Here is an 11817-nt window from a genome sequence, read left to right on the forward strand (position 1 = left end):
TATTATTGATCGACGACACTTTATAATGCATGTTCCTGGCACAAATGGTATAGTGGGTTTCCTATATTCCTGCATTTGAGTAGTCAGGTTGCGAACTTCAAAATGAAGTGTGAATGCGCATGTGCACAAGATTTCAATGTTTTTTTTCAACAGGGATAATTGAGCTGCTTCTTCGTCGGGGTGACGGTGTTGTATATGAAAGTTGTTCCCACAATATAGTGTGAAACATGATCTCCAAGTTCATAGAGGATCTAGAGGTTGGTGTAAAAATGACATTTAGTGAAGTTACCATCTGAATATTTGAGGGCAAATCATATCCAAGTCCACAGAGCATATGGGTGCTGTAGTAAAAACATAAATAATAACACAACGACAAAAACATATGTGATGTGTAGGATATGTGGGTATTTATAGGTGCTCGTGGAAGACAAGGGCATCAGATGAGGTGGCTGAGTGGCTAAGGCGATGGACTGATAATCCATTGTGCTCTGTGTGTTTGGGTTCGAATCCCACCCTCGTCGGGTATCTTCCATTTTGGAATTATCTACAGAGAGTTCAGGTTTTGCGTTTCGTCCGAACAGAGACCGATGAGCATTACGCCAATATTTCCCAGCATAATAATTGATGATTTCTGATTACAATTGGAAAGGACGTTGCATTTGTGCGCTTGTTGTGGCATTACAAGTTCATCTTCCTCATTAAGGACGTTTCCTATAAATTAATACAACATCGATGACCGCCAAAAGACGATTCTTAGCTCCCTAGCGTTCTTCTTTTTTTGGCAAAGTTTATTATTTTATATTAACAATTTATTTGTTTTACGACAAGGTGAAAAGGAATATAAAAGCAAAGCTCTATCCAACTCAAAAGATCTGAGTCATGCTCTCTATATTCAGATACGTAAACATTTACGTCCCTCTGATTATCGTGGTCGAGCGATCTAAAACACTACATTAAAAGTCAAGATCTTCGGTGCTGCGGGTTCGAATCCCCTCGCTATTATGATCATTTTGTACTACATTTCTGAATGTTTTTTACTCACTCTGATATACTTCCAGCACAATAAATGTGTATTACTTTCAGCAATTCGTAATATTCGTGCACCTGCTAAGGTATAACGAATCAATCTTATTTATTAGGGACGTTTTATATAAATTACATGTTGCTCATTCGTGATCTTTAGGAGTCGAATCTTCCGTGCATAACATTACTTATTTTTCACTTTTGCAAACGTGTAATTTTCCTACTTCGTTTCCCCCAATGTATTTGTTTCGGCACAAGGTAATGAGAAAGAGAGCCGCGAAACCCACATCCCACCAGCTGAACATAGATGGGCTTTACAAACACGCAAAACGAGGCCCAGGGAGAAACAAATAATTCCTGTCTTCCTTCCTTCCATGAACGTGAAGTCTGATCTGCCCATTTGACCATGGTTAGCATTTTAAATGAAGAGTGAAAGATGCCTTCAGGGCCGGCTTTAGGGCAGTGCGGGGGGCAGGGGGATGTTTTGGGAAGGGATGCCCTGACCTTAAGGGGGCGCTGTGTTTAGCACTAACTTACCATTCAAAAGCACCTGTTGCAGAGTGTTGCACAGAGCACAAGTCCTAAAATTAGAAGTGGGGGGACTAACCAAGTTCGGCAGTATGAGTGACATCCCAGCACGTGACATCGCATGTGACATCAGAGAAAGTGGTGTCAGAAGCCATGACTTTGCAGGAAGTGACATCAGATCTTGAGACCTCACACATATGTGTAGTGGGACTATCATGAGTACATTTGAGAACATTACGAGCATACACACAAACACTCCTAATTTATAAAGAAGACACACTTTTGTAAGCTACACATAACACAATGTTGCCTTTTGTTAGCGTAAAGCTTCCTTTACCCAAGGATTTAACAAACTATCTCTAGTGCAAGCCTACCCCACCAGGTGTAATATGCCATATGCAGCACATTTCCATGCAGATGAGATTGCATTAGCTGCCTGGCTCTCCAGAGGTGAGACCTCTCGCCTATGCAAAGTATGCTTACCCTTCAATCAATCAATCAGTTTGCATAAAGCGCAGCTACTCACCAATGAGGGTCTCAAGGCGCTGGGGTGGGGACGAGGGATGGGGGCTTCATCCGAAGAGCCACGTCTTGAGGTTCTTCCTGAAGATGGTGAGTGAAGGGCTTTGTCTGAGGTGCAGGAGGCGGTTGTTCCAGCTCTTTGCTGCAATGTAGGCGAAGGATCGTCCTCTGGCGGCGGTTTTACGAATGCGAGGGATGGTGGCCAGGGCCATCTAAGCAGAGCAGAGGGATCTGGCAGGGGTGTGGAAGGAGACGCAGTGATTCAGGTAGGCTGGTCTGACGTTGTGTATGGCCTTGTATGTGTGGGTGAGTAGCTTGAAGGTTATTTATTTCTCGACCAGGAGCCTGTGAAGGTCCTCAGGTGTTGGGAGATATGTTCTTGTGTGGGAGGTTCAGGATGAGTCTGGCAGCGACGTTCTGGATGAGTTGTAATTTTTTCATGTTTCTCGCCAAGGTGCTGGCATAGAGAGCGTTGCCGTAGTCGAGCTTGTTTGTGACTAAGGCGTGGTGGACTGTCCTGCAGCTGTCTGCTGGGATCCATCTGAAGATTTTTCAAAGTTTGCAGAGTATGTGCCAGCAGGAGGAGGATGCCTAGGATGCGGGCGTGCTCACTCGGTGCAGGGGGGGGGGGGGTGCTGAGGGTTGTGGGCCACCAGGAGTCATTCCATGCTGGTGGCGTTTCTGAAGATGAGGAGCTCAGTCTTGTCAGAGTTGAGCTTGAGGCAGCTTTCTCTCATCCAGGTTGTGATTTCTTCCATTCCTGAGTGGAAGTTCCTTTTGGCCGTGTCCGGGTCTTCGGTAAGGGAGATGATGAGTTGTGTGTCATCGGCATACGACATAATGGGCATTCCGTGGCTTCTGACGATGGCTGCGATTGGGGCCATATACACGTTGAAAAGAGTTGGACACTAGGAGGATCCTTGGGGGACTCCACAGTTGACTCCTGTGGGTCTGGATGTGTAGGGTGGGAGTCTGACCCTATGAGTCCTCCCGGAGAGGAAGGAGTGGATCCATTCCAGGGCATTTACGCGGATTCCCTTTCACCCCCAACACTCCTCCCCCCCAGCTCCCACCACTTAGTTTGTCCGTGGTGGGAACCTGCACTCAGTTTAGGAGTTTGGGGCTTATTCTTCACCAACAGACCATGACCCAATGGAAGATAGAAAGGCAAAAAAGTAAGAAAGGAGAAATAGAGATGAGAAAACAAAGATGAAGTTGGAAAATGGGATGAAAAAATTCTTCACGAATAAGCAAGTGTAGATTAGTGAAAGAAAAAGGTTATGGCAATCTTGGTATGCAGAGATAGGGCAATAGGAAACATGTTGGGGCTCTGCATTTATGTTTTTACAAATTATACACTGGTCCCCCAAATGTCACCTCCACATTTAGCAGCAGACGTATTGTGTCCTTACTGTTGGCATAACTATATCTAAACCACCCTCACATTCACCAGCACAACCGGAAAGCTCACCCTGAAATTAGTACAACCAGAATACCCAGACAAAGAATGGATCATAAATTGCAAAGGAAGAGGTATCAGCTCCACATCAAAATAAGTGTAAGCCACCCAAATATCCAAGGATGAGTAGGAAATGGTGATAAATATAACTCCCAAAAAAAGGCACTTGTAATTCCCGTTCCAACTAGCACTGTGAAGAAAATATTGGCCTTCAGAAGGAAATATTGCTGGTTTGCATAGAAAAACAATCCAAGTGGGGAGATGTAGGAATAACAAGAGACACCACAAACTATAGCCAGCAATCAGAATCTGCTCTAGACTCTGCTTGTTAACTAGTCCTTTGCACAGCCTAGCTGGCTTTCTTGTTTACAGAAACACTGACTTGTCAGCTCACCTATGCACTGTAACCTCACCCTGAATGAGCCAATACCAAGTAAGGACACATGACCTCTAATTTGAAACATCTCATAACCCTAAATTACATCAGTCTCTCAGACCTAAGAGCATAAAACAACTACCATGTGATGTGTTATCATACAGTGCATCACAATTTTTGCAGCATTGCTGCAGTAGGTAGGTATGAGAAGGATAAAGAACAAGAGCACTCATGCTCAGACAGGGTAACAACTTGGCAAGATTTAACATGGCCATATCCAGAGCTATCAAATTTCCAGAGCTACAAAAAAGCAACTGGTATTCTAGAACACAGATCTTCTACAATTATAGACTGGAACTGGCAAATAAAGAACATCATTTCAAATCTTTGGACATCATTTTTTGTTATGATGTGACAGACTTTCATAGATCTGCACAAAACTGAAATATTTTGGTCACATAGGAGCAAGCAGGATTATGCAAGACAGTCCTTATTTGGAGTGAAAAATGCATAGTTGCAGAATGAATGAGAGAAGAAGCACACATGATTTCTAAAAGTTGGCATATGTTTGCATCAATCGATGGTACTGATCAAACATGAAATTCTGAGTTCAAGTTCACAAGTGTAACTTACATATATTGGTCTATGTAGTTTCACAAACATACAGCAATAAGTGGAAGCTGAACTGTGACTTATCTATAAGTGGAAGGTATATATCTTTTGTTTGATTCAATCAATTATATTGTTGTTCTGTGTTTAATACGAATCTAGGCCATTTATAGGGTGTTCATGACAATTGGCTTGCATGTGGCTTCTGCCTGCCATCCACCCTCCAAACTCATGTGCCAAGAATCAAAGACAAAGCATTAACCTTAGGTGTAAAACAGGAGAAATAGGAGAAATAAAGAGATGTCCATCTACTGACTAAAATGAACAATGTGAAATCGGAAAACTGAGATCAACCCCAGCTTTACTAAACTGTATGATCCTAGGCAAATCTTTCTCTTGTGTTTGATTTAACAGGCTATAATCTTGCAGCACATATAATAAAAATCCAGGTCACATATAGGATGCATTTGATACCTGACTTTCTTGCCAGCCACACTCTAACCTCTTGCACCAACAATCAAAGACAAAATATTAAACATTGATGTGAAATAGAATAAATAAACAAATGTCCATGCAGCAATCCTATGTGCGACTTTCATATGCCAGGGGCGGACTGTGGTGATGATTGAGGGCTGTGGCCCTGGTACATTGCTCCATCAAGAAGAGGACAGTCACCCTGTGCAGTGCTGTGACCTGAAGGGGCAATTTCCTTGTGTGTGCTGTTACCAACCCCTTATGTGAGGAGGGGCAGTTGTGAAGTGAGAGGGTTGTCACCCTGGAGCAGCATGCAGCCACAAAGGAGAAGCAAGCCATTACACGCAGAAAAAGAACAATTCACCTATCGAAAAATATCGGAAGACCAAAGTCCTGCCACCGGATTCCGGGAGTCTTAGCACAGAGGCATAGGAGCATGTGGATGCCAGCCATCCCTACCATAGCATCCAAACATCTGCTCACCATCAGCCCACAGACGTGTGTCAGGGCGCTTCAACCCACCACTCCAACAGGAGTAGGTAAGACTGGATAATGATCCTCATGGCCTCAGGGGCATCTTGCTCTGACTGACATGCCGTGGCGCGGAGCCAGTTTGACTTTCTCAAAGTCATCATAGAACTTCTAAGACCTGAACTCACTAGCAGAGCCTAGCTGGAATGTCACCTCATGTAAATAGGGAGAAACCAAGATTCTTTGACAGGGAAGTGGGACTCGAGAGTTGACCCAGGGAACGCTAGTGTGCCTGCCTTAAGAAGACTGTGTATATTATTTGTATACAGAATACGGGCGTGGATGTAACGCAATGCCCATGCCCCACCCATGTAATGCCTACCTGATGCACAGTAACGCAAAGCACCACAATGCGCTGCCTTGCGATTATTTTTTTTATTTTTTTTACAAAGCCACACAAAAACTGTCCCATGAGGCTATTTCCTCTTTGTATGTGTGCCACAGAATGCAGCATACATGCAAAGAGACAATAATGAGGAGAAATAAAGATATTTCTTGTTACACCATTTTCAGCTAGACTCACCAGCTTGGCGCAAACCTATGTTTACAAGTATTTGTGAATATGGGTTTGCATCAATATACATGGGTGGATGCACAGTAATGTCCAAGTACTACCCATGTAATGTCTAACTGATGCATGGAAAGGTAGGGCAATGTGCTGCCTTGCATTTTTGTTTTTACAAAGCCACGCAAACAGGATTGGTATGGCACTGTAAATCCCAAGATAGATTTTGTGTTGGAGTTTTGCAAGAAAAGTGACGCAACCCCAATGCAAAATCTGGGTTTCATCTTATACATCTATAAAAAAAAATCTGTGGGCCAGATGTACGAAGGTCAGGTTTTGCGACTCACAACTTGTAAGATTTAGTGACTTGCAATTAGTGAGTCGCAAACCTGATTTACAACAGTGTTTCAGACACTGTTATCGATTCCCAAATGAGTTGCAAGAGACCTGCCTCATTAATATTAATGAGGCAGGTCACAATTTGCAACCCATTTGGGAATGGCCACACTCACAGGGATGATGGCTTGCTGGGGTCAGCAGACCACTATGTCTGTGACTGTTTTTTAAATAAAGCATTTTTTGTGTGGAATGCACTCAGTTTCCTTAAAGGAAAACGGGATGCATTACAAAAAAAAAAAATTACAAGTTTCCTTTTTCTTTTTTTAAAGTAGCCAGTGGTCCGTTGGACCACTGCCTGCTCCGAATAAATGTTGGCGCCCCCATTCACAAAGAGGACAGGGTCTCTTGGGGACCCCTTCCAGTTTGCAAATGGGTTACCACCAATTTGAAATTGGTGATCAATGCAATTGTTTTGCGACTGCATTGCTGGTCACAAAACAATCATACATCCCTCTGCGACTCTCTATTTGGAAGAGAACCCCTTGGAACACCCCTTCCTAGAACACGCTTGCAAGCCTAGTTTGAGATTCGGTAATAGATTACTGAATTGCAAAATTGGGTTTGATACCTCAGAAAATGCTTTTTTTGGTCACAAATGACCCGATTCTGCAAATTAGGCCGTTTGCGACAAAAAAAGCTTAGTACATCTGTCCCTCTGCCACAAAGGAACTAACTACAAGGAGATACATGACAGTACATCTGTTCTGCTTAATTGGTTGCAAAGTCTGAACTTTAACATATCTAATGGGGTGAAGGCACCTGCTGCAGATTTTTTGTGTTACCAGCAAATTTGAGGGAATAATAAATAGTGGTAAGACATCTCAGGTGGTAAATGAACTTGATGGCAGGATCTGTGCTTTGCCTAGTCTTAATTTTGACTAGCATAGAAAGTAATGTGTCTCCTGCACAGCACATCATGAAAGATGCAGATGACAGATTTTTATTTTCTGTACATAGGTAAGTGGGTTACTGATTTTGACACAGATCCCTTTGTTACTTGCAGTTTATAATTGTAATCCTTCTAATTAAACACAGTAAGCTATCATGGATAATATGTGACTCCTATACTGTGTAACCCTCATTATCTTATGTAACACATCCCGTATATTGACTTGCACAATTGTACGATTTGTCAATGTCCTGTGTATGCGTGATGTAAAGCACTCCGACAAGCTGCACTGGGGTGAGTAGTGCTCTAAAAGAAATCAAATATAGTGGTATTTAAATGTATATTTTATGTTAATACTGGAACAGACCAGCACATCTGACATGGGGGCAGATCGGCCTATTATTTTTAGGCTGATCTGCCCCCAAGGTGGGCAGAAACCACTGGAACACCAGAGATTTTTTTTATTTGTTTTTTTCTGTGGGGGGGGCGCCCCCTTGGGCAAGGGTCACCCCCCCCCAAGGGGGGCATAGAACTGTTGGCCATTTCAGCCTAGTTTGTTTAGGCCCATTGCCCCCAAGGGGGCAGAAGCCACTTAGGCACCAGGAATAATGTGTGTGTGTTTTTTAGTTTGGGGGTGGCCCCCTGGGCAAGGGTCGCTCCCCATGGGGGCATACTACTAAAGGTATTTTCTGTCCCCCTTGGGGCAGACAGGCCTATTTTGTAGTAGGCCCATCTGCCCCTATAGGGGGCAGAATCCACTTAGGCACCAATTTCTAAATGCTTGATGGCGGGGTGTTTGTCAACTGGCGAAGTATTTGCATTTGTGATTATAACAGTTTTTTCTCCTTTTTGTTCTAGTTCAAAGCTTTTGCTTCCTTTGCTGTGGCTCCTTGTGGTTTTGGCAGTAGTTGACCTGCGGTTTGCGTAGGTGCATGTTTTAGGTAAGTAAAAACAATTTACTCCAAAGTAAGTATTGTTGCCATTCATGGATGACATGTTTGTAGGTGGTGTACTAAATGCAGTATTGTGTGTGAAATTGTCCTTAGATTTGTGCTCAATGATATTTATGTTGTCTTATTTCTAATTTGCTTTTCTTTCTTTCTTTCTTTCTTTTTTGTGGGATATCATTGGTGATTGCTCTGTCTGTGCAGAGTATTTGCTGGTGAGTAGGTTTTTCCGGCAAGCGAGCGGTAGAGATTTTCAGTACATAACTTTGTGATAAAGCCACACTTAATTACTTATCTTACACAGTTCTGGTTGTTGGTGGTGCATTTGTCTAGTTACTTTTCGTAGGAAGGATCATGGATAGCCGCAGGATGACCGCTCAGCAGGTTGTTGGTATGCTTTTTAAGTCATTGTCTGATCATGATTATGAGACTGACTCTTCCTCAGAGGCAGAGGAGGAAGTGAAGGACTCTGGCAGTGAAGTTTCTGTCGCAGGGGGAATCTTCTGATGAGGAAGACACTCTCAGTGCAGATGAAGGGCCTGTTTTAAAGGAGGACACTGATGTGTCAATAGTTGAGCAACCTGGGGCTGAACGGTTTCCCGTTGGAAGACCTGAACTCTGGGTTGTCCCAAAAATGGAGCAACCAGAGTTGCCTGTCTTTACTGGTCTCCCAGAGTGTAGAGTCAATATGGAGAACTTTTTGCATGTCAATTTCTTTGAGTTATTTATGGATGATGTCTTTTTGGAAGAAATTGTTGAGCAGACTAATTTGTATGCGGAGCAGTATTTGAGGAACAGCGCTGCCAGACTTAGGCCACACTCTAGAGCTACACAGTGGATTCCCACAAATTTGGAAGAGATGAAAAGGTTTTTGTGTTTGACTCTTTTGATGGGGTTGATAAGGAAGCTGTCACTGGCTTCTTATTGGTCTACTAGTTCCTTGATGGCAACGACTATATTTCCTGCAACCATGAGTCGTAATCGGTATTTGCTTCTCCTTATGATGCTGCATTTTGTTGACAATGCTTTAACCTTACCATGAGATCACCCTGATTGTGACCGTCTTTTTAAGATTAGGCCTGTCCTTGATTATTTTGTAGATCGGTTTTCAGAGGTCTATGTTTCAGGCAAAGAAATAGCTGTGGACGAGTCTTTGGTCCTCTTCAAGGGTCGTTTGGTTTTTAGGCAGTACATTCCTAGCAAGAGGGCATGATATGGAATTAAATTGTATGTGCTGTCTGAAAGTAGTACAGGATATGTGTATAATTTCCAGGTCTACACTAGTAGGGATTCCAGTATTGACCTCCCTGGTTGTCCTCCCACTTTTGGAGTTACTGAGAAACTTGTGTGGGAACTTGGTAGACGACTGTTTAACAAAGGTCACCATTTATATGTAGATAACATCTACACTGGAGTACAGTTGTTCAAGGAATTGTTTAGAGTGGACACTGTTGCTTGTGGCACAATTCGTTGTAACCGTAAAGGCTATCAAATGGAGCTTGTCTGTAAAAAACTTGAGAGGACAGTGCAGTGCCTTGCGGAATGATTCACTGATAGCTCTGAAATTTACAGACAGGAGGGATGTCTACATGCTAAGTACCATCCATGATGAGAGTACTTCCCCCGTGACTGTTTGGGCCAGGTTGCTGAAGTGTGCAAACCTGTGTGTATTTTAGATTATAATAAGCACATGGGAGGTGTAGATACAGTTGATCAGAGGTTGGAACCTTATTCTGCTATTCGTAAGTCTTATGTTTGGTATAAGAATTTAGCAATTCACCCAGTCCACTTGGCAACTTTTAATGCTTTTATTGTGTTCAAGGATAGGTCTCCAGAGTCAAAGATGACATTTGTGAAATATCAGCAGTCAGTGATAGAAAGCCTTATTGTGGTGGAACAGGCAAGAGTTCCTGGAGAAGCAGTGGCGGAGGATGTGGCTAGATTGAAAGATCGCCACTTTGCTGAGCATATTCCTCCCACGCCCCAAAAAAGACTTTCCAGCTAAGAAATGTAGAGTCTGTGCTCGAGGAGGTATCCAGAGGGAGACTCGAATGTACTGTCCAGATTGTCCTTCAAAGCCTGGCCTCTGTGTGGGTGGCTGTTTCAGGAATTACCACACCCAGAAGGATTACTTGTAACTACCATGAGTGTAAACTGCCTGTTTTATATTTTCATGTGTTCAGTTTCATGGTTGGCATTTCTCTCATGTATTTAGTTAGAGCTTTTGTGTTTGTAGTTTTGTACTTATTTCTAATTAGTTAGTGTTTCTTTGTTTGTTTTTAAAAAAAGGGATGCCATTGTGTGTGGAGTAGCGCTTGGCTCGTGGTGTAAATATTGACTTGCTGTTGGCTACTGCAACACACTGCCAGCCAAACACTAGTCCACACACTCCCATCAACTGGTGTGATTGCTGTATCAGGCATGTGGGTGTATGTAAGTGATGGGCCCTTGAGTGGCGCTATCTGTCGATGCGAGTGTTGTAATGTGCTGGGCCCGTGGCTGGCGGCGTGAATAGGCGTGTGCATGTCATGTATGAAAGGTGTGTGAATGGACTGTATAGCGGTTGGTGCCCTGTCGTGGCTTTACAGCAAACGAGCTGTGAGTCATTGGTTCAGTTTTTTGGCCTTTCAGTTATTAACAGTGCATTTCTTTTTTGTGAAATCTCTTGTTAATAAAATTTGATCTACTGAACCTTCACTCACCCTCGTGCCAAATCCAACCAGTATGTGTGGTAAAAATGACAAAACCTGCTCTGCTGTAATCAGGCGTTGCAGCACACCCGTGACACGCTAGGTTTCTCGGGTGGGACCCTGATGATGAAGCATGCCACCAACTTGGTCGGTGGGTGAGGGGTCTTTTTAACATAACCTAAGTATGTTTCTTATCACAATTTTAGTGTTTGGAACATCACATAAGTACGTGGACACATCAAAATGATCTATTGCAAAACTACCCGTGCTTGGGGTGGAGAGGGCACCTATGTTTTTGGTCCTGGGTGCGGCACTTATCTAGGGAAACATACCAAACCCAAACATGTTTTAAAAATAGACACCCCAAGGAGTCCAAGGAGGTGTGGCTTGCCTGGATCACCCAACATTTTCTTACCCAGACTCCTCTGCAAACCTCAAAATTTACTTAAAAAAGCATATTTTCCTCACTTTTCTTTGTAGGATCACCACTCCGCCACAAATTTCCTACCACCCAGTGTTCCCCTCAGTCTCCAAAGCAAAATGATACCTCACTTGTGTGGGTCCCCAAAGCAGAGTCAGCCTAAAAGATGTATGAAAGAAAAATATTTGCTTATCAACTTGCTGTGCTATCCCCTCAATCTCTACAGGTTTTTGGCATTTTTCTGTGGCAGGCACCTGGGCCACCCACACAAGTGAGGTATCATTTTTATCGCGAGACTTGGGGGAACGCTGGGTGGAAGGAAATTTGTGGCTACTCTCAGATTCCAGAACTTTCTGTCTCCAAAATATGAGGAAAAAGTGTTTTTTAGACAAATTTTGAGCTTTGCAAAGGATTCTGGGTAAGAAAACATTGAGGGATACATGC

At 43.2% G+C, this 11817-nt stretch overlaps 1 non-coding gene across 1 annotated transcript; it reads left to right on the forward strand.

Moving 5' to 3' along the window:
- Positions 1 to 439: 439 nt before the first annotated feature.
- On the forward strand, positions 440 to 521 carry TRNAI-GAU (transfer RNA isoleucine (anticodon GAU)). The gene has a single exon. It is a non-coding gene; the product is annotated as a tRNA-Ile (tRNA).
- The last annotated feature ends 11296 nt before the right edge of the window (positions 522 to 11817 follow it).

Source organism: Pleurodeles waltl, chromosome 12 (assembly GCF_031143425.1).
Source record: "Pleurodeles waltl isolate 20211129_DDA chromosome 12, aPleWal1.hap1.20221129, whole genome shotgun sequence".
Lineage (NCBI taxonomy): Eukaryota > Metazoa > Chordata > Amphibia > Caudata > Salamandridae > Pleurodeles > Pleurodeles waltl.